The following is a 20,473-nucleotide window of genomic DNA, read 5'->3' on the forward strand; positions in this document are numbered from 1 at the left end:
TATTTACCACACTTTGTGCTGCTTTCCAAAGGGACTGTGGCCTTTGTGTGGGGTGGTGGATCCTGAGCTGTCCTGCTGGGCAGTCCCAAAACTGAGCCTGCAGCTCCCACAAGCTGTGAGTGAGAGAGGAATGCCTGGCATGGCCTGTGCTCCTGGATGTCACAGCACTGGCACAGGAGACAAAGGTGTTATATTATTTTCTTGCTATGAAGTGATGCTAATTCTGCTGTGCACTCCCACCTCAGCATCCTGGCAGCTGGAATAAACACCACTAATCCCCCTGGATCCGTGCTGTCCAGCCCAGCTGGGGTTGAGCTCAGGCATGTAACTGAAGCAAACAAGGATAGAATTTAGCAATTGAACAAATGCCTTTTGGCAGCCCTTCACCTTCCCAAACCCTCCCAAGCAGTGCAGCAGACCCCTTCAAATGTTTCCTTGAAACAAGGTGCGATTCAGGCCCCTCACCATTGCTGAGCAGCATCCCCAGCACCCAAAATGTAGCTGGGATCCTCTGGACTGTGTCCAGCCCCCCCAGCACAGGCAGCTGCAGCTGGGCACCCCCTGGATGGGCTCACTGTGCCAGGAGCTGGCATCTCCCATCAGCCATGTTTTGGATAGGTGCTGCTCAGGGGCACAGCAAGCAGGGACAAGGCAGTTCCTGCATGGTCTGGGATGGGGGATGTCCCCTGTAGGCTGGTGCAGGGCTGTCACAGAGCTGCCATTTGCTGATGAGTCCCTGTTTTATTAGGGGGAGCATCAGTTTGAACTGATGAGGGGCAGCTTTCAGTCAGTACCATCTGTCCATCTTCATGTGGGGATCAGTAAAGAGCTGGGAAATGGGCCAGCACTGGGTATCTACAGCCTCAGAAAAATCACAGAGCTGTGTTAGAGCAATCCTGAATTGCTGTGTGTAAAGCCACAAACAGTTCTGCACCCTTGGCTCTGCATCTCCACATCATGCTAGGGCAGCATTTATATGAGGAAAAATTTTTTTTAAAAGCAAGGTTTTGATTCTTCCCTATCTCATCATGGTCTGCAAGGAGCTCTGGTCCTTGCTGGGCCCTCTAGATGGCAATATTGGAAAGGACAGCAATTGTCCATCCCCGCTGTGTCCCTGCAGATCGGGGCCAGCAGAGCCCAGCCCAGCCAGCTCCAGGGACCCTCCCATGCCCTGTGGGCTCACCACCCCTCAGGCCCCATCCAGCTGAGTCCTTGTCAGCACAAAGGAGAGGAGACCCTGCTGCAGCACCACTGCTCTGACACCCTGAGCCCCTGGCAGGAGCCACCCCCTTCGCAAACCCCTGCAGTATGGAGGTGCTCACAGACATCTCCCCTGTGCCTTGTTTTCCCCTTTAAGCCCAAATGCTTCTTGGCCATTTTTTTTCCCTACTAAGCTTTCAGAATGAGGAGTTTAAGGCCAGAGGCCACAAGCTGACTGCAGTTTTGGTCAGAGATGAGCTGCAGCCCTTGCTGGAGCTCCCCATGCCTCACATCACCTGGGCTCCAGGCCATTCCCAGCCCTGGGCTTTGCTGACATCTGCAGCCAATCTGTGGTCATCATGGCTGCTTGCACTGCTGCAGGAGGACTTTCTCTTGCCACAACTCCACAAAAGTGTTTCTCACCAGATGTGGGGAGTTTTGTGGAGGGAACTTCTTGGTGAGGTGGAGATGCCATCTGAGATGGCCTCTCAGATGCCAGTGAGCCCAAATATAATCTCACAGCAGTAAATTAAAAAAACCCAAAAACCTCTTTTGGCCACACGTGTCTGTAATTGGAGAATAATTGAAAGATGAGGCAAGTAATATGGAAATGGAGAAATGGTGTCCTTGCTGACAACCCTGACAAAATCTGCCTGGCCAGTGAGGGAACCCAGGGACTGGGAGTGTTTGTGTGCTGTCTGTGCCCAGCACCAATCCTGTGTGTGCCCCCTGCTCCCCACCTCCCCACCCAGCTGGGAGCAATGTGGGTCTCATTCATCCCAAGGGCATTTCCAGCACACCTGGTGCCTGCAGCCTCCTTAGCCCCAGGGGCTGATTTGTACCCTGCTGGCAGGGACAGCCCTGGGGACACCCTGGCTCCTGGTGCCCTGTCCCTGCCATGGCCAAGCAGGGAGTGCCACAGCAGCACAGTGGCTCTGATGTCCCTGAAAGCTCCTGGACCTCAGAGAAGAAGAAAAGCAAAGCCTCAGGGTGCTGGAGAGGTGAGGTGTGGGGATGAGGCTGTGACTGGAGAGCTCAGCCAGGGAAAGCAGAATTCCAGCCTGTCACCACTCAGTGCTGCTGGAGGTCTGCTCTCAGAACAGGGTTTGGGGACCTGGGGCTCTGGAGCACGTTCCTTTGGGACTTGCAGTCCTTAAACAGCCCCTCTTGGTGCTTTTCCTATCTGCAGCCCTCACAGTCCCTGCTCGTGGAACCTGGGTCAGAGGCTACAAATCTGTTAATGAGTGCAGGAGTCCTGAAAGGTTCAGGATCCTGGGGTAGCAAAGCCTTGGATCTGTTGTCCAATATTTAGACATGTGTATACACAAAAGGATTGGGTCTTTATTAATTGTCCTTTAGTAGGAAATTCCACCAGCTGTGCTCCCCCCAGGGGTGCCAGGGATGCTCCAGCCCCAAGGAGCCCATATATGGCTGCAATCTCTAAGCCTGCATGTTCCACAATGGTGTGGTCATGGCTACTTTTAAGGATATGTGTGAACATTTCTCCCTTTCCTGTGTGCATAAGCTCCCAAGAATGAGGAAAAAGATTAAAAATGTGCATAAATTAAAGCTGTCAGTTCTGTACAGCATGCCAGCCCTTCCACCTGCAGCAGGCAGGGCAGTTATGCCAGCCTACCCATGGGTGCTGGGCAGGGCAGGCACTGCAGGGCAAAGGATGCTTTGAGAATAGGAAAACTCCAACTGGCTGAGCATGGAAACACTTGGCAATGTAAAGGTGCCCAAGCTGAGACAGCAGTGAAGATTTTTCTCATGCCCTTCCTGCTCTCAGTACTGGTCTGAACCAAAATGTACCTTTTCTGGGGAGTAGCTCCAGGGGAATGACCTTAAAACCAGCTAAGGACAGCAGGTCTCCACATCCTCACAGCATCCTCAGTCCCTGCAGTGCCTTGAAGTGTCTCCTCTGCACCCTTTGATGATGAATGGCTGAATCTGCTCTTCTGTGATACAGCTCACTCTTAGAATTCCCACAGGTACAAGAGAAAAGAGAACAAGAGATGCAGCATTGGTTGTTTTTCCCTTTTTTCAGGTAGTTAATATTAATCACTGGTGCTTTGGATATGTTATGTGAATTCTCACAGGTTCTGAAGCTTTTGACTTATCTGCAATAAGAGAGAATTGGAAATGTCTGTCTATCTCAGTGACAGATGGGCCAGGTTTAATGCAAATTTCTTCCCTTCTCCATGTACTCTGCCATTAATTTTGTAGCTTTGAAATAGCCCTGACCATCCTAAAGCTGTTTAGCTAAATGATGTCTGAGTGGTCTGAGGTCACTATTTGCATTGGTGTCCATTTCTCAAAGTGCAAAATCAAGGATTCCTCTGATGGGCCAGCTCAGGTGACAGTTCTGAAACTGCACAGGCTGGGACCCCAGACCTGTGTCTGCTGCTCACACAAAAACGTCCAAATTTTTACAAAAGGCCAACAAATTTCCCTTGTGATTGCTTTCTGCTCTGCATGGGCTGGAGCTCTGCTGCTGAGATATTTGCTGTATTATACCTCAGTTCTGGTGGGATGCCTAAGAGGGTTCAGGGCTATTGTCCTGCTAGAGAGAAGCCAGGCCTGTGGCACTGTGACATTCCTAAACTCAGCTCCATCAGGGACTTGTTGCTTCAGCTGCACTCTGTGCTCTGATGACAGAGCTGATAATAGACTGATGGTGCTCGTGACAAGGGTTGAGAGAAAAAACTCCCTGGAAAAAATGGATCATCCTGGCTTTACAGATATTCAGTTTGAGATTCCATAGCTGGCATTTGGCCTCAGCAGTGCTGGCAAGACTGAATTCCATGGCTCCAGGGAGAAGAGTCCAGCGGGGCCAGGCTGGTGCTGGAGCAGTTCTGGGTGCAGAGCTGGCTGGGCTGGCACGGGAGCAGGGGCAGAACTTCTGCTGTGGATACACCCCCAGCACAGAGGCATGCACTGGCTCCTCAGGCTGGGAAAAGGAGCATCCAGTGTTCTCCCCAGGAGTGGATCTGGCTCAGGACACAGAGTGGAGCTGATGGTGCTGCTGAAGTCCTGGAGCAGCACAGTTAATACCTGCGCTCCGCGGCCGCCCAGCCTCTGATGCAGCAGAACGAGTAAAGCTGAGGCCAGAGTGTAAATATTTATAGCCAGTTACCAGGTTTCATATTTGGCCAAGCCCTCTGTCCCTCCTGGCTCCTGCCCTGGGTGTTTGTGGCTCAGGGTTGCCAAGGACACTGGCAGGGCAGGATCCTCCCTGCAGGGAGCCAGGGGCTCGGAGTGACCCTTCCTGCAGCCAGAGCTGCTCCTGCCTCTGCTGCAGCACCCCCTGCACCTGCAGCTGTGGGGAGGGTCCAGCCCCTCCCAAACCAGCCCCCAAAAGGGCCTGGCCAGCCCCCAAATGGGAGCACTTTTCACTGACCAGCTCAGGTTTGCTTCGGGGAGGTGCAAAGGGAATGTGCAGCACCCAGAGCCCTTTTTGCCTCTGTCACCCCTCCTGGCAGGGAGCTGCTCTCCAGAGGGGCTGTTTCATCAAAATCTAAGTAGTCTGTGCACAATTTTCGTGTTCTTCCTCAGATCCAGAATGCCTAATGCCGAATATTTTTCCCTGGTGTTGGTTCAGTTTCTTCTTCTGTTCCCAACTCTCACTTGAGCTGCTGAAGGGAAAAAAAAATCCCAATCTGCTTTTACTGAAGAGATTTATTTCAGTTTGGAAGTGGCAGGAAGACAGCTTCTCTGTAGCCATGCATATGTCTGAGATCTTTCTCTTGGGTCTCTCAGTTTGACTTCAAATCATCGTTAAATCAATTTTCTTCAGCAGAACTCAGCAAAGAAGTGAGTTCTGTCATTTTTACTTAAGAGATGATTCCCAGAAAATTTGGTTAAACCAAAGGCAACACACCCATGCTCTCTTTGTGCCAGCTAAGCTAAGCCAGTTGAAAATCCCATCTGACTGGAAGGAGAACAAAAGTCCGGCATGGACAAATCTACTTCACAGCTGGGTATCAAATCTAAAATCTTTTGTTGGAGAAAGCTGCCTGACAGCTATTTACTGCAGCTCCTTCAGCACACTGAGCTCAGGAAATTGCATTCATAATTTCCTTTGTGCCAAATTGTTTGTAATTTTCCCATGACTATTTCTTTTTTTGTTTGTGAAACAAAGCCTCTGGAAATCTTGCACAAATTTACTTTTTGCCTAAGTATGAAGCTAACATGAAGTATATAGTTTAATGGGATACCACTCCCTTGATTTGTTTGGCATAGAGAATAAGAACCCCAACCTCGTTTGTGACTAAGTTTTCCATCAATAGTCTTATAATTTTAATATAATCTGTTTTTTCAGCAAAGGGAAAATTGATCTGATACAGAAATTCAAAATGCTCATCTGGCCAGTGCTGTTGGACACAAGGGGAAAGCAGAAAAAGTGGAAAGGTGTGACCTGGCTTTTCCACATCACCATCAGTGCAGGTCTGAGCACAATTCCCAGTGCCTTTATGTTAAAGAAAAATGACTTTGATTTCTGCAGAGGCACTTGGGTGTGGTGAGCTGGGCTGGTTTTGGTCCCAGCCCTGGGACAGAGCTCATCCAGAGCCTTGGACAAGTGGCTGCTTTCTGCACTTTGGTCCTGGTGTAACCCTGGGCACCACAGGGGTGTTGAGGTTGGTACCTTGGAGCACACCCAATTTACCCTCTGCAGATTCAGATGCCATTAACTGTGACACTAAATTTGATTTTCACTGGCATTAATTGTGAGCCACAGAAAATCACTTTGCAGGAGCCAGCAGAGCATTTGTTGAGACTCCCCAGCTCCAGGCCTTGCACCCAGAGAGAGAAGGACGCGCTGCTGGAGGGGCTGGGGGTGACTCTGCCCCCATCCCATGGACTGCAGGGTGCTGTGGCAGCACAGCAGCTTTGGCTGAGTCCATTGCTGTGGTTCCACCTCTCCAGCTCTGCTCTGGAACCAGAATCTTCTCCATGGGGTACTTTTGAGTCTGAAAGCTTGTCCTCTTACCACCTGTCTGCTGTTGCAAAACCTTCACATGTCTTTGCCTCCCCAGGAGGGGAGCAAAAAATGCTGATATGACTTTGTGTGCACCCAGGACCCTGGGGGGCACTGAGCACATCCCTCATGGTGGTCAGGCTGGCAGGTGAACAATCAGGGGCTGCAGCACTGAGCACCTCTGCTCCTTTCTGGAGTGTGCCCAAGCATTCCCATGGAGCCAGGCAGGTGTTGCCTGAAATTGTCACCCTGCCCAAGCCAAGGAAACACTTTGTACCATCATGGAGAATTTAATTTTGGTACCCTGAGCTGCAGCAAACACTGTGAGCCCCAGCTCATCCTGTGCCTGTTGTCTCTCATCTTCATGGAATGATCTAATCCAATTGTATGTGTTTCTTCACGGTTCTCAGCTTTTTAATTTATTTGATTTTAGCTGCAGACTCAGGCAAAATGAAATTTGTCATGCTTTGAAAATTTCCTCTGCTGTTAAAATGCGTATTTTACTTATGTTAGTCTGTGGGTACCTTGAATGAATTTTTTCTTAGACTAAAATCTAAAGCTAAAATTAATAAAGAAGCTTAATTTTGGTCTGGTGCCTGGAAGTCATCTTTTTAAATCTGGAACATGAAACTCCTGGTGAGTCTCACACCAAGGAAAAAGACTAATGTTAGGGTAATTATGTACAGTAAAATAAAGATACACATGTGTCTATAATATATATCATCACAAATCCCTTTGCTTTGTTTGAAGGAAAACCTTACATTATATTGCTATTTCTTTCCTCATTGCTATTAGGAACCTTTGTTAAATCTCTCTCAGTAGGTATCCACCCAGGCATTGATAACTGATAAGGACTGAGAACCAAACCTCCTCTGAAATTTTATCTGTTTGACATATGCAAATACTCAAATAGTTGATGGATTCCTGTTATTGTTTAATGCCTGGCCAAGGTGTTTGCTGGAAGGGCCAAAGTCTGGAAACACTTAAACAAACTGCCCCAGCAGTTGTTGAAGTCAATGGAAATTTACTTGACTTCAGCAGAGGGTGGCTGAAAAGTTCTGGAGACAGCAGCAGCTATGCAGGAGCAGAGCTGGATTTTTGGCCAGGCTGCTCCCCACAGTCCAGTTTGTGGGCTCTGCTCAGGTTTGCACAGACCTGGGGTTGGTGTGTGGGGCTGCAGGGGCAGAGCTGGGCACTCCAGGGCTGCCCTGTCCCAGGGATGTGGGGCCATGCCCGTGGGCACAAGCTGCCTGCTGCTCCCACATCCCTGCTTCTGATCCAGCAGGAAAAACACCAGGACCCAGCACATGAATGTGCATGGAAATGCTGAAGTTCAAACAACCACAGAGCAGAAAACCTCAAGCCCTACCCTTGGCAGAAAACCTGGTGTGTTTGAATAGCCCCTTGCAGGCTGCAGATAAATAGCTGTGGCTGCTGCCAACATTCCTTGAAAACTTGAATTGTTGCTGGAAAGACAGTTGGAAACCTTAGTTTCTCTTGCCTTTTCCAAATGTAGCCTTGCTACAGTCAACAGATGGGTCCATTCCTGCAGGGCTCTGGTGCATCATCTTTTATAAATGGGAGTCACCTTTGTAATTTTCCATGCACAGAAGGAGCAGCTTGTTCTGGGAGAAGCATTTTGGACTCTGCCAAAGGACGCCAAGAGGGCTGACACGGCTGCTCCTCTTAATCTGATAGCTGAGCCATCCCTGCAGCTGCTTTTTAAAGGTGGGAACAATCTTTAGCTAGATCCCTTCTCCATGTGCAGATTCTGGTGTCACTCAGGAAAATCTGAGTAGCAGTGATGTCACAACACAGCCACTGTAATTACTCATGGGCTTATTCACCAGCAGGCTCCCAGCAAGTGATTGTCCAGCTTTTGGAAATCTCCTTTGATCTCTTGATCCAGGTTTGCTGATGGTATCTTGGGGCTATGCTACAGAAATACTTTGACACTAAATTGGGGAAAGCTGAGTAGTCTTGTGCATGTCATCTAATACAATCATAATCCTTTTTTTGTGACTTTTTTGTGACCTTACAGCAAGGTAAAGCTTGCTGTTTTGCCCACTAAATTAAAAGAATCACAGAATCATAAAGGCTGGTAAAAGCTTATCTCAAGTCCCACCATTAACCCAGCACTGCCAATCCCAGCTCTAAACCAGGTCTCTACATGATTTTTGAGCTCTCCCAGGGCCAGTGGTTCCACCACTTTCCTGGGCAGCCTGTTCCAATGGTTGACCACACTTTGAGCGGAGAAATATTTCCTAATATCCAACCTAAACCTCTTGTGGTGCAACTTGAGGCCAGGACAACTTGGTCCTCTTCTGGTTTGCTCAACCAGTCATGAAGAAGAGTCCACTGATGCCCCTCATGAATTTCACCCTCACTCCCTTGCATGTGTATGATTTCCAGCCCACACTGATAGGGAGCATTGCAGCAGGAGCACAGAGATGTCTGTGTTTTGGCAGCCTGGCTGCTCCCCCTGGGGATCACAGCCCATGGTGTGTGGCCAGCAGGCTGTGATGCTCTCCTGTGCCTCAGTTTGCAAAGCAGTGTGTTATGTGTTCAAACTCTGTGGAAAAAGCTTTGCATCACTGATGTTTTAACCACACCTTCCATAAGCCCTTCCTTACTTACTCCCAGAGAGGAATGACTCTGAAGTGTTTCAGCTTTTCCATTACTTTGCCTGCCTGGAGACTTTGTGCTGCTGCTGTGAGGTAATTTGCTGGTGTCAGGTGAGTTCCAGCTGCCTGCAGGGCTGAGGCTCCATCTGGCCACCAGTTATCCCCCAGGGCAGCAGAATGGTGGGATGGCTGAGGGTGTGGAGGCTGATGGATCTCTTTTCCTATTTCTTTTCCTCTTTTTCCTCTCTTGAAATGACTCACTGCAGGGCAAGATGTGCACCTGGGGCTGAACACAGACTTTGGAAAAGTCAGAGGACACGCAGAGGAGGGAGCCACCACTGGGACCTCAGGGGATCAGCTTTCCAACATGATAGTTCTCCTTTCAGCTGGGAGGCCCCATGTGAGCCATGGGTGCTTTATATTCCAGTAGAAAATGAACCCATCCAAAACAGGATGGGTGACTTCTACCCAGCCAGGGACGTGGATGTCACAGGGGCAGCCAGCCTGGGGGCTGGGAAGGCTTCCTGCTCTCAGGGCTGGTGACAGCAGGTGGCTGTGTGCTGAAATGAGGATGGAGCCTGTCCATTAGGGAATTAACAGGGCAGTGACCCTGGGGAGGCAGTGTGGACAGGGAGTCAAGAGGGTTTGTGATGGTACCTTAAGCCAAAATAGCTGCATCCCTCAGACTGCAACTTGGAAGGGGGAAAGAGCCCTTCCCAGCTGCTTTGGACTGTTGGGAGGGGAAAAGAACCTTTCCCAGCTGTTTTGCACAAAAAGGGGAGAGGGGATAATGATGGTAATGACTTTAATGAGAGAGATTGGTGATCATTTTCACCTGGAGCTGAGGGAAGGCCTGAGTGGCTCCCTGGGAGAGGAGGGCTCTGAGGGTTTGTGTGTGGAAATTGTCTCTGTTGGAGTGAAGAGCTGCTGTGGCTCTGTGTGGCCATGGGGTCCCACCTTGGGCAGGTGAGTGGGGCAGCTCCATCTCGCACAGGGTGATTGTCACCACTGCCAGCCCTGCCTAGGGGACACCATGGGTGGGATGTGTCACACCCAGCCCCAGCCTGGCACGTGGGAGGCAGGACAGCCAAACCCACCCATGGGGAATGTGAAGGGCATCCTGCAGGGGTTCACCCCAAGGTGCCCTGGCCTCCTTCCCCTGCCAAAACCAGCCCCCAGGTGTGGGAGGGTTCCCCCCTCTGTGCCTGCAAAGGGATTTAATGGAATCTGACAGAAACCCAAAGGATGAATCAAAACACTTCTTTTTCTCCACTGGTGCACATGATCCCTGCTCTGGGGTGAGCCCTTGGCTCTGGGGGTGTCCTGCTCTCAGGGTTTCTTGCAGAGCACTTGGCTGTGGAGCAGCCTCTCCACACCCTCTGCAAACTCTGCCATCTCCAAATAAAGTTTCCTAGCAGATAGGTTTGAGTGAGTAATTCAACCAACTCAGTTTTAAGTGCTTCTGCTTATAATTCATTTTGTTTGGATAACTAGTCAAGGATGTATTGGATCATTGGAGTCCTTCTTTTTTAGATTTATTTCCTGTGTTTGCCAAAAATCAATTTGCAGGGTAATTGATTATCTTCCTTAGCAAGCACTGGTGGTAGCAGGGGATTGACTCAGAGTTGACTCAGTCCTTTGCAATGAGTTGTGTCATTCTTGCACTTTATTCTTGTTTAATGTGATGCTTTGGCAGAGATTTTTATAGTGCTCTACTGCATCTGTAATGTGGCAGTGCCCCAGTGCCTGCTCCTTGACTCTGGTTGTGCGCTGTCCTTGCTCTCTAAATCATCCAGTGCTCTTTTTCAAACAGAATGAAGCTGCTGCTGTGATGAGTGCAGGCTTTGGAGGGCTTAAATTCTTCTCTGTCAGGTGTACTGGTCATTTTAAGGCCTGATTTAAGGTCTGGTCCTGCACACACTCACTTTCTGGCAGGAGTACCATACTGAAGATGGGGTGAAGCACTTGCTCTGTGCCACGTGCCTTTGCAGACCTTTATTCTGCTTTTTTTTTCTGGATGTGGCATCGTGCACATGGGACTGGATAGTGAATCCAACAGGGATCTAAGGGATGCAGCAATTGCAGGATGAGGCCTTGAGCTGCAATCCAATGAGAGCAATGAATGACTCAAATAACAGCCTGCTCTGCTGTAACCAGTGAGAGCCACATTAAATAGATGAATTTATTATTTAGCTGCTACTCTATTAAACTGGCAGACATGCTGCCTAGGAGTTGCTTTTGATGGTATTTAGGATTTGGACATGAAATCTCTAGTTTGTGTTGTATGTGGAAAGCATCTAATACTTCAAATAATTATTATAAAGTATCTAATACTTTAAATAAGTATTAAATAAGAGGCTCCTGATGACATTCCCTGCAGATAGGGGATGCTTGTTACACTGCTGGTGGGCTGCAGTGCCTGTTGTCAGGCTCTTATCAGAGCACTTGTGCTTCTCCAGGATGCATCCTCTGGTTGGGATCTTCCAAGATGCAGCTGCAGAGGTGCAGGATTAGTCCCCAAATACTCCTGTGGGGACAGGGGCAATGCCTGGTCCTGGAGAAGGGAATCCATTGGTACAGACACCCCTGGAGCAGTGCCCTTCCCACTCCTCTCTCCTCCAATTTCTGTTCATGCCAGAGGCAGGAGAACTCCTTCTTTTAAAGAAGAAACCCCCCAGGAGCTGCCTGCCTGCAGGGTAATTTTCCCTGGTGATGTTCTCCTACAGTTATGCAACACCTGGCTTGTCTTTGCATCCTCACACTCTGCACCTCTGGTTTCTCCTGGAGCTCTTGCCTTGGTTTATCTAACTGGGAATGCTCTGTCTGAATGTCCCATGCTTGATGGGGCTCACCTCTGCAATTTCTCATGAATCCTGGAGCCCTGCAGCTGCAAACACGTTACAAATCTCACACCTGAGGGGCAGGGGAGCTCTGCTAATGTTCTTGTAACTCTGATGGTTGGTTCCAACCACTAGAGAAAATATCTCATAATGGTAAGTTTCATGCTTGCTGGGAGAGCTGTTGGAAAAATGAGCTGGAAATGGATATTTGGATTCCTTTGAAAATCAAGTGTAAACTCCAGTCCACAGTGATAAATGATGTTGGTGTTTCACATCTGTGTTTTATGCATGCCTGAAGTTGTTCTTGGCAAGTGGTGGCAGTCTGAGCCTTGAACCTCAGGGCAGCCCAGTGTTCCTGTCCCTGCTAGGGGTGTTGTTGATGTGGATGATGCAGTGTTGGAGGAATCTGTAGGGCTTACCTGTTGAATGAACAGAGACACAGAAAAATATGAATGTTTTTATAAAGAGAGTGTGTTTGCTCTTGCACAATGCTCTTGTTTTACTAACAAAGAGAAATTCCTTGGCCCAAGTACAATGATCTGCTTTCCAGGGATACTGGTGCTGTGTCCAGCACGCCTACCAGCCTCTCCTGCCATTAGTCAGGAGCTCTGTTGTGGCTCTCCAAAGCACCACAAAAGCCTCTTTGTAGAGCAAGAGCTCCAGCACAAGCACCTCTCGTTGAAAAACAAACTTAGTTTCTTGCTGGGCCATGTGTCCAATAGCAGAAGAATGGAAGTAAAGTGGGAGAAACTCAGAAGAATATAAAAAGAATAAGGTATGGAAAATGGGAGAAAAGAAAACAAGTGTGAATACTGTGAGATTTTTCTGGTGTGGTGCAGCAGCACAGGCAGGTGGATTCATTTAAAATAGGAATGAATTGCTACCTGACAGTACTTTTTAAAATATGTGTTTTGAAGAAAATGCTCCTCTTTTGGCATTTTTTTCTGTGCTCTCTTCAGCTGGGTCTCTTCCTTCCCTTCAGACTTCTCACTTGAAATACATCCCTACTGTTCATCTAGTGTGCTGCAAGTTCTGTCTGTGAACCTGAAGGTGCTGTCTAACTGAGCTTCCAGGAAAGCCTTTAGCACTGAGAGAGGGTTTGGACAGGACAGGCGAGGCATCCTCCTGCAAAGATTTTGTGCCTCATTTTCCTTGTCGGGGAGTGCATCTGCCGGCACTTTTTGGGGCAGCATCCCGTGGTTCCCATGGCAGCGCTGTGCTGCCGTGGGGAGCTCGGGACAGCTCTGCTGGCAAAGCGCCGCCGCTGCTCGGGCTTTTCCCCCCAGGGATGGTGCGGTGACCCTGGGAGGAGCTCCCCGGGGCAGGATCAGTGCTCTGGGTTGGACTACATTTTTTTTTTTTTTTTTTTTCCCCCTGCTATAAGCTGGGAGCCGCGTTTCTCCCGCTGGCCAGCCCAGCGCACTCCGTGTCCGACCGCAGCGCTCGCTCTGTCCGTCCCTGCGCTCGGTCCATCCCCGCAGCAGCCCCGCTTCCCGGCAGCCTGTAAGCACATCCATCCCTCCCTCCATCCCTCCATCCCTCCCTCCGTGCCGCTCAGCATCGTCTCCCCGAGCAGGGCAGCCGCGCTCCGGCATCCCACGCCTCGCAGATCTTTGGATTTCAGGGCTGGTGTTGGTCTTTTCTCTGCCGGAGAAGGGTTTGTGGGGAGTGGGAAGCCTGTGGGTGTGAAATGTACTTCTAAAACGCTTCAGCAGGCAATTCCTCCGTAGTTTGCTGAGTTAACCTCAGAAACTGCTTGTTTTATGGGTTGTTTTGGAAATGGGATTTATCTACGTTCTTGTGTCTGATTTCTCTTGCATCCTCTTTTCCTGATATGCATATTGCCTCCTGGAAGGTGATTGCTTTGAACACTGGGGTATAAATACAACTTTTCTCTTTGCTTCCAAGTTGAACTGGTGCTTAGGGAGCATTTGCAGTGGTGCTGATTTGTGTAAGAGCTGTCAGCTCCGTGCTTTCCTGGGCAGGTGATCAGTTGTGCCTCTTTGAGGATTTTAATGAGAGCTGGGGAAGAAATAACTGAAGCAGAGACAGTTTGGGCTGGGCTCTCAGGTGATGTGAGGAACAATCCTGGGAGCAGGATGGCAGTACCAGAATTGGGGAGTATGGGAATGCAAGCTTTTACCTAATAATTATCACACTTTCCTCTTTGTGTGTTATGGAGTATCAGGTGGTTGCAGTGTCCCTGCAGCTGCACCCATGTGGATGCAAACACCTTTAGCTTTGTACAAATGCTGCACCCCTGTATAGAGATAGATTTGGGAAGTCACTTGCATGAGTGAAGTTCTATTTGCCCATGTGTTTGCAAGGTGGGTGTTTCTGTCATTAATCTTTTCTTTAGTAATTGGTCAAAAGATAAGTTAATGTATGGGACTCTGGTCTAGTTTGTGTTGTGTAAGCAGGAGCCTGTCTGTGGTTGAGAATGGGATGTGACTATTTTTTAAACCATTGAAATCTAGCATGTGGAATGGGGAAAACTGTAAAAACAATCCACCTACCAAATAGCCTTTTACCCTGTTTTGAGAGGAAGAGTGTTTTTTAAAAACAACAACAAAAAAACTTCCAAAAGGAAACTGATTAAATTCTTAAGCCATGATGTACAAAGCAAATAGCTGATCAAGCAACCAAATATGGCTTTGAAACTTCAACTTTCTTTTGTAATGATAAAAGCACCCACATACTTCAGTGACAAAACCCTTTTCTTCTTTTTCCCAAACACAGCATTCTTGAATACAAACCAGTTCCTAATTTTTCCTTAAGGAGCTCAGTATATAAAAATTCCTTCTTGACTAATACCTAAAAGAAAAATGTGGGTAGGTGTTTCAGAGCTGGCACCACAAGTGCAAAAAACCCCAAACCCCTCCAGATCTCAGTGCAGCAGAAAGGCAGTTGGGCTGTGATTTTGGACTGTGGCTCTGAGGAAGGAGTTCAGGGCTGGGATTTTACAGCTGGTTTCTGACATGCACTGAGGAATTTTGGCTGGGGAAGGTTTTGAAGATTGGGCCCTTGAGCTGATTCTAGCAGAAGTTATTCCCTGCTGTGAGAGATGGCTTGTCTCCCTGTATGCTGGTACAATTCTCTGCTTGGATGTAAACAATGGCAGCTGTTCAAAAGGAGGCAATGTTTAGGGTACTCAAACAGTTGAAAATAAACACTCTCCTGCCTGTCTTGGCTGGCCTTTACTTCGGAAGCAGCCTTTCCATCGAGCTGTACTGTGAATGGAAAATCCAGATATGTGGTAGGAAGCAGCTGGGGAGCCCAGTCAGGTTCATGTCTGAGGATTGGGGAGTGATGCTGTAGGATGCCCTTCACCTGTAATCTAAATCCTTATCACGTGAATGTGGCTTGCAGTCCACACCCACTGCACTAGGATGCAACAAAAGCTTTAAGGAACTGACCTCCTTGCCCCCAAGAAGGAATTTACTTCCTTTTGTATCACAGAATAGTTTGGTTGGAAGGGACCTTTAAAGGCCATTTAGTCCACAGGGACATCTTCAACGAGGCCAGGTTGCTCAGAACCCTGTCCAGCCTAGCCTTGACCACTTCCAGGGATGGGGCATCTACCACCTCTCTGGGCAACCAGTGCCAGTGCTTTGCTGGTTTTTCCAGTGTAAAAGTTTCCTTCTGTATATCTAGTCTAGATCTAACCTGTTTCAGTTTAAACCTTTGCCCTTGTCCTGTTGCAGCAGGCCCTGATAAAAAGTTTGTTCTCATCTTCCCATTGAAGAACTGAAATACAATATGGCACAAAAGCCTTCCCAGAGCCTTCCCCTCTCCAGGCTGAGCCATCCCAGCTCTCTCAGCCTGTCTCCAAAGGAGAGATGCTCCATCCCTCAGAGCACATCATCCTTGTCCCCTCTGGACTTGCTCCATGTCCTTCCTGTGCTGGGCCCCAGGGCTGCACACAGCTCTGCAGGTGAGCTCTCACAAAGGGAGCAGAGAGGCAGAGGTGAGCCAGGATGATGCTGTCCCCTCAGCAGCAGCCTGGGTGAATTATGTTCTTTTAAGTTCATTCACCAGCCAGTGGAAGCATTGGGGGGTTTAGGTAGAAAATTCTCCTGATCTTTGCTCATGGGACAAGGATAACACAAGTTTGTGTTTTGCATTTCCCTTTTTCTGGTGCTGCTTAGTGCTGGAGTCCCAGGGGCATTAAATGAAGCAATAAAAGCTTCACCACCACCAATGTGCAAAGTTTGCTCAGGCTTTTGATTGGTTTTGGTTTGATTGCTCCTAAATCAGAGCAGCTCCCTGGAGAGCCATGGGCAGGCTCTGGTGCCAGCTCTCAGGGGTCACACGGAGATGCAGACGTGTGGGGAGCTGAGCCAAGCACTCCATGCCTGCCTGTCACCCTCGTGGTCCCCAGGCACTGTCACCTTGTGCCCTGCTGGTGGGAGAGCAAAGGTGGCAAAGCTGAGATTTCAGATTAAATTCTTTACCTTGAGCAGGGTGGACTCACTTTTGCTTGAAAAGATAATGGAAATCATGTCTATGTAATAAACTCTCCCAGAACTGACCTGTGATTTCATTTAAAAAATACATTGTAAGTCAAAATACTACAGCTTGATTCATTTGGATTGCTTTTTATTTCATTTCTGTGTTATAGAAATACAGACAGGGAAAGCAACAAAGCAGAAATGTCTGAGATCAGTCATTTTGTGTCTGATTTTGGCAGAGGGAGTGTGGGAGGAAGAAAGAGACCTCATATTTCACTTAGATACTCTGTTTGGAGAGGAGTTTTAAGCAGATGGCTCTTGAGACTCTGTGACTCTAAAGAATTAAATGTTATTTAGATAAATGCATGCTTCCACTTCTGCAGTGTGGTTTTGGAAGGACTGTGTCATGTATTCTGGCCTCAGTCCTTTTGTCCTTGGGTCCACTAAAACCCTGTTTACAGCCCCTTGGATGGGTGTAGGACCAAAGGACTGAGGCTTCCCTGGGGTTCAGAGACAGGACAGAGCCCAGCTTGTTCCTCTCCCCAGTGTGCTTTAACTGGGATTTTCTGTAGCTGAGCAGCCCAGAGAATATATGGGAATATCATCCCAGCTGGCTTCTGCAGGAATGAATTGGAGCCAAGAGGCTGAGGCTGGTGTGTGATGAGCATTTCTCTCTGTGAAACCTCCCCAGGCCTGTAGGTAAAACTCTCCTACCAGAAATGGCTCATTTGGCTGCTCTCAGCACTTCCTGCAAGGGCTTTGCTCTGCTCTGAGCTGCTGCTGAAAGCCACAGAGAAGCCCTTGAAGGGGCAGTGCTTGCCCTCCCTGCAGCTCTCACTGGGGCAGGAGCTGGCCCTGGCTGCTTCCAGGGTGATCCAGGCATGGGTGGTGCCAAGGATGCTGCCAGAGCAAAGTCCTCCTCTCAGGGACAAAGGGGTGGATGGATGGATGGATGGATAGATAGATAGATAGATAGATAGATAGATAGATAGATAGATAGATAGATAGATAGATAGATAGATAGATAGATGCTCCCTCTTCTGCTTCTCCAGCTCTTTCACATCCACGAGAATAGATGGGAAACAGGGTCTGTGTTCTATGGCAAGACAGGGCTAAAATTACATTTAAGACTTTGGAGAATAACGAAGTAGGGCAAGGATTGCATTATAGCCATGCTGGAATGGTATAGACAAGGTTGGAAGCACTCTCTCAAAAAAAGGTTGAACTAGAGTTCCCTGGAAGAAGCTGGAGAGCCAGGGCAGGGTTCCTGGCAGCTCTGGAGCTGCAATCCAGGGTGGAAGGGCAGCTGTTTTGCTGTGTGCCTGGCTGGAAACTTTCAGGCAGAGTAACAATTTTGGTTTGGATGCTGTCACAGAGTTGCATTATTTCTGTAAATAAGAAATTCAAACTCTCTTGACTTTGGACTGATGTTTTCAGAAGACCCACTCGACATTCCACAGATGTGCCTCATCTCTTTTGTGTCCCTTGAGGTGACCCCAGTGGCTGGGGTTGTTTGGGATGCATCCCTCCTGCAGGGCTGGCTGTGCTGTGAGGGATTGAAGGTGGTGGGACACTGCTGCATTTGTGACCTGTTGGGGTCAGGTACAGAATGCCACTTGTCACCCAGACATCTAATGGAGAACAGGGCAAAACTAATCCTGCTGGGAAGAATCACTGCAGGGCAGCTTTTTGGCTTTCTTGTTTCTAATCCTTTTCCACCCCTGGAAAGGGGACATGAGCAGAGTGGAAAAGAGGAGACTGAAATCTGCCTCACAGATTTATGATGCTTTATGATGCTTTGACATATGAGGGAGCTTCAAATCAAATACTGGCTGGCTCCAGTGGTGTCTGTCTGCTGAACTGATGGGTTTAAAAGACTCCTGTTCACAAGGGACTGTGTGTGCTGCATGTGGCAAGGGACTCCTGCAGGGAGGCACAGTTGGTACAGGGATCTATAATTCACCTATTTTGCTTCAAGGTCCCTTTAGCACTGCAGCAGCTGTCCCAGTGTGAGGGATCTTGTGCTACACCAGCTCTCAGCTGCAGAGGAGCTCAGAGCTTCTGGCAGAGTGAGAATTGCCCTTGCTGTTTTGCTTGGACAGAGCAAAAAATCCACTCAATCCTTTAAATCTCTCTCATATGAACCAGAGTGCTGGACATGCCTTTCTTCTTGTGCTAAGAAAAATAGAAATGATTAATCACACTAAAGCCATGACTGGTCCAGCCCACAGTGGTTGTTAGTTGACTTTCCTGCAGGGAGTTGGCTCCCAGCTCTTCCTCAGAGCCTTCATATGGGAATATTCAGTTCTCATGTGCTTCCAGTGGTCTGTGACCAAAGATTCCCTTGACTATGACACTACCCTAAATACAGCCCCCCACTGCTGGAGGATGCTGGGGTGGCAGAAAATGATGTCCTTTCTTCTAAAGAAATGCCCCAAGATGTGGGAACCATCTGGACTTGGCAGGCTGCTCCCAAGGCATTTGCTGCTTGTTTACCTTGGGGCTGGCTGCCCCTGGCAGTTGTTACCATCAGCCTTTCTTATCTGTTCTTTTCTATAATAAACACTGGAGCAAAGGTTTGGAATTAGTCACTTCTGAGGCACTGCCTGCCTCCCTTTCCAGCTCCTGTCTTATCCTCTTGTTTTTGGACTCCTGAGCCTTTTGCACTTCATTCTGTGCCTCTTGGTTTTCCCCTCATCTCGTTGCACTGAGATAGCAGAGAGCTCTTTAAAATTCCTGGGAGGTGTGTCATCCCCAGGGCTGCAGCATCCCAGGAAACTGCTGCCTGGGGACAGCTGTGTGCACTCACAGTGCTCTTGCTGTGTGCTACAGAGATTTTTCTAGCTTGATTTACCTCATCCAGTAGATGAGTTTGAGTTTCTGACTGATGCCTGCTCAGTTCACGAGCCCACAGAGGCAGTGTCAGGATCCCAGGAGCATTCCAGGGGCCTGGCACTGTGTGCTGCTCTTTAGTACAGCATTAACCACAGGGCAGCCTGTGGTTTCAGGGAATGCAAACACAGACAGCACCTCCAGAACACAGGTGTGTGGTCCTCATCTGGATTGAGTAATTTGAGATTGTAATCAGGAGACTGAGTGGCTTTGCTTCCACTTACAAATTCCCTGGTGATGTCTGAGCATTGTCCTGATGTGCTCCTGCTTCTGACAGTACTGTGAGAAGCACTGATGGACAGCCCAGGGTGCAAGGATTTCCCTCCCTCTCCCTCTCGTTTCATCTCACATTAAAAATGCACAGAGCTGTGTATTTCACTCAACACAAGCAAATACAGTTTCCTGCCTGCCCTTGCTCTGCCCATTGAGAGGCAGCCATGCTCCCCAGGGCACAGCCTGCCAGGTGAATGCTCTTTGTGTATAAATTGATTTCAGTGCTGCCTCTGGAAAGGGCCAGGATGGGATCAGGATGGGAGAGCAGCCCACGTTCACCTCACAGCAGCACAAGGGCACCCACTGGGGATGCAAATCTATTAAATTCTGTCTGGATTTGCTTTAGTGGATGCCAGAATATGTCATCCACCCCTTGCCATAATATTCCCTTCTCTCTTATGATTTACAACCAAAGGTGGAAACTTCCACTCTGGATCTGTCCCTGTGGTAGGATGGGCTTCTTGCAGTGGGTGGGGGACTCACCATTCCTGTTTAGGGAAAGATTTGCTGATTTTTGGCTGGAGAGGATTGCAAACAGCATCCCTGTGGTGACTCTGATGTGCAGCAGAGGCTGTAACGCTGGTTTGGGCTGGCAGGGGCTGCCCTAAGGGCTCACCTGTGGTGTGTGTGGGTGAAAGCCGTGCCCCACAACTCCTTTCCTCGGTTCCATGTGGCTGGGGTGAGCTGAAGGCAGCTTTCCCTGCCCTGCAGGGCTCCCAGCACCATCTCAGGGGCACGGCTGGGAGCATCCCCTGCCCTCCCCCAGCCCCTCTCCGGTGCGGGAAACCTCCGTGCGCTCCTCTAGACACCGAACCAAACAACCAATAAATCTCCCATAAACCGGGAGTAAGTTGTTTTGGTTACCAGGGAGATTGTCAAGTGCAAATTCAACCTGAAATAGCGATGAGCTCATCCCTGGAGCAGCCGGGGGAAGGGAAGGGAAGGGGGGGCAGCGCCAGGAATGCCGGCGGCTCCGGGGACATTTGGATGCTCTGGGAGCTGCTCTGCCAAAAAGCTTTTGCCTTGTCAATGAGATCCTGCAGGGGATGCTGCGTGAGGCTGGCTGCTGAGACAGGGCTTTCACAATTCCTGGAAGCGTGGCAGTGACATTCCTCGGGGACTGTGGGCTGGAGAGCCTCGAGGCTGGGTTCAGGTGCTGCAAAGGTGGCTTCTCTGCCATCTCCCCTGTCCTGCAAACTTCTCCCTGGGAAAGGA

The 20,473-nt window shown here is 49.0% G+C and overlaps 1 protein-coding gene across 6 annotated transcripts in view; it reads left to right on the plus strand.

Moving 5' to 3' along the window:
- Nucleotides 1-7,887: 7,887 nt before the first annotated feature.
- FHL1 (four and a half LIM domains 1) overlaps nucleotides 7,888-20,473 on the plus strand; it is a 34,599-nt gene continuing 22,013 nt past the window's right edge. For 2 of the 6 annotated variants that reach the window (XM_054641309.2, XM_077185837.1), the window contains exon 1: nucleotides 12,998-13,145. The gene's annotated coding sequence lies outside the window, so the exon portion shown is untranslated. Of the gene's footprint in view, nucleotides 7,907-12,398; nucleotides 12,418-12,997; nucleotides 13,146-13,193; nucleotides 13,300-20,473 lie in introns of those variants that run through there. The other 4 variants (XM_077185842.1, XM_077185843.1, XM_077185839.1 and 1 more) reach the window with 4 other exon arrangements.

The sequence above is a fragment of the Agelaius phoeniceus genome, chromosome 14, assembly GCF_051311805.1.
Source record: "Agelaius phoeniceus isolate bAgePho1 chromosome 14, bAgePho1.hap1, whole genome shotgun sequence".
Lineage (NCBI taxonomy): Eukaryota > Metazoa > Chordata > Aves > Passeriformes > Icteridae > Agelaius > Agelaius phoeniceus.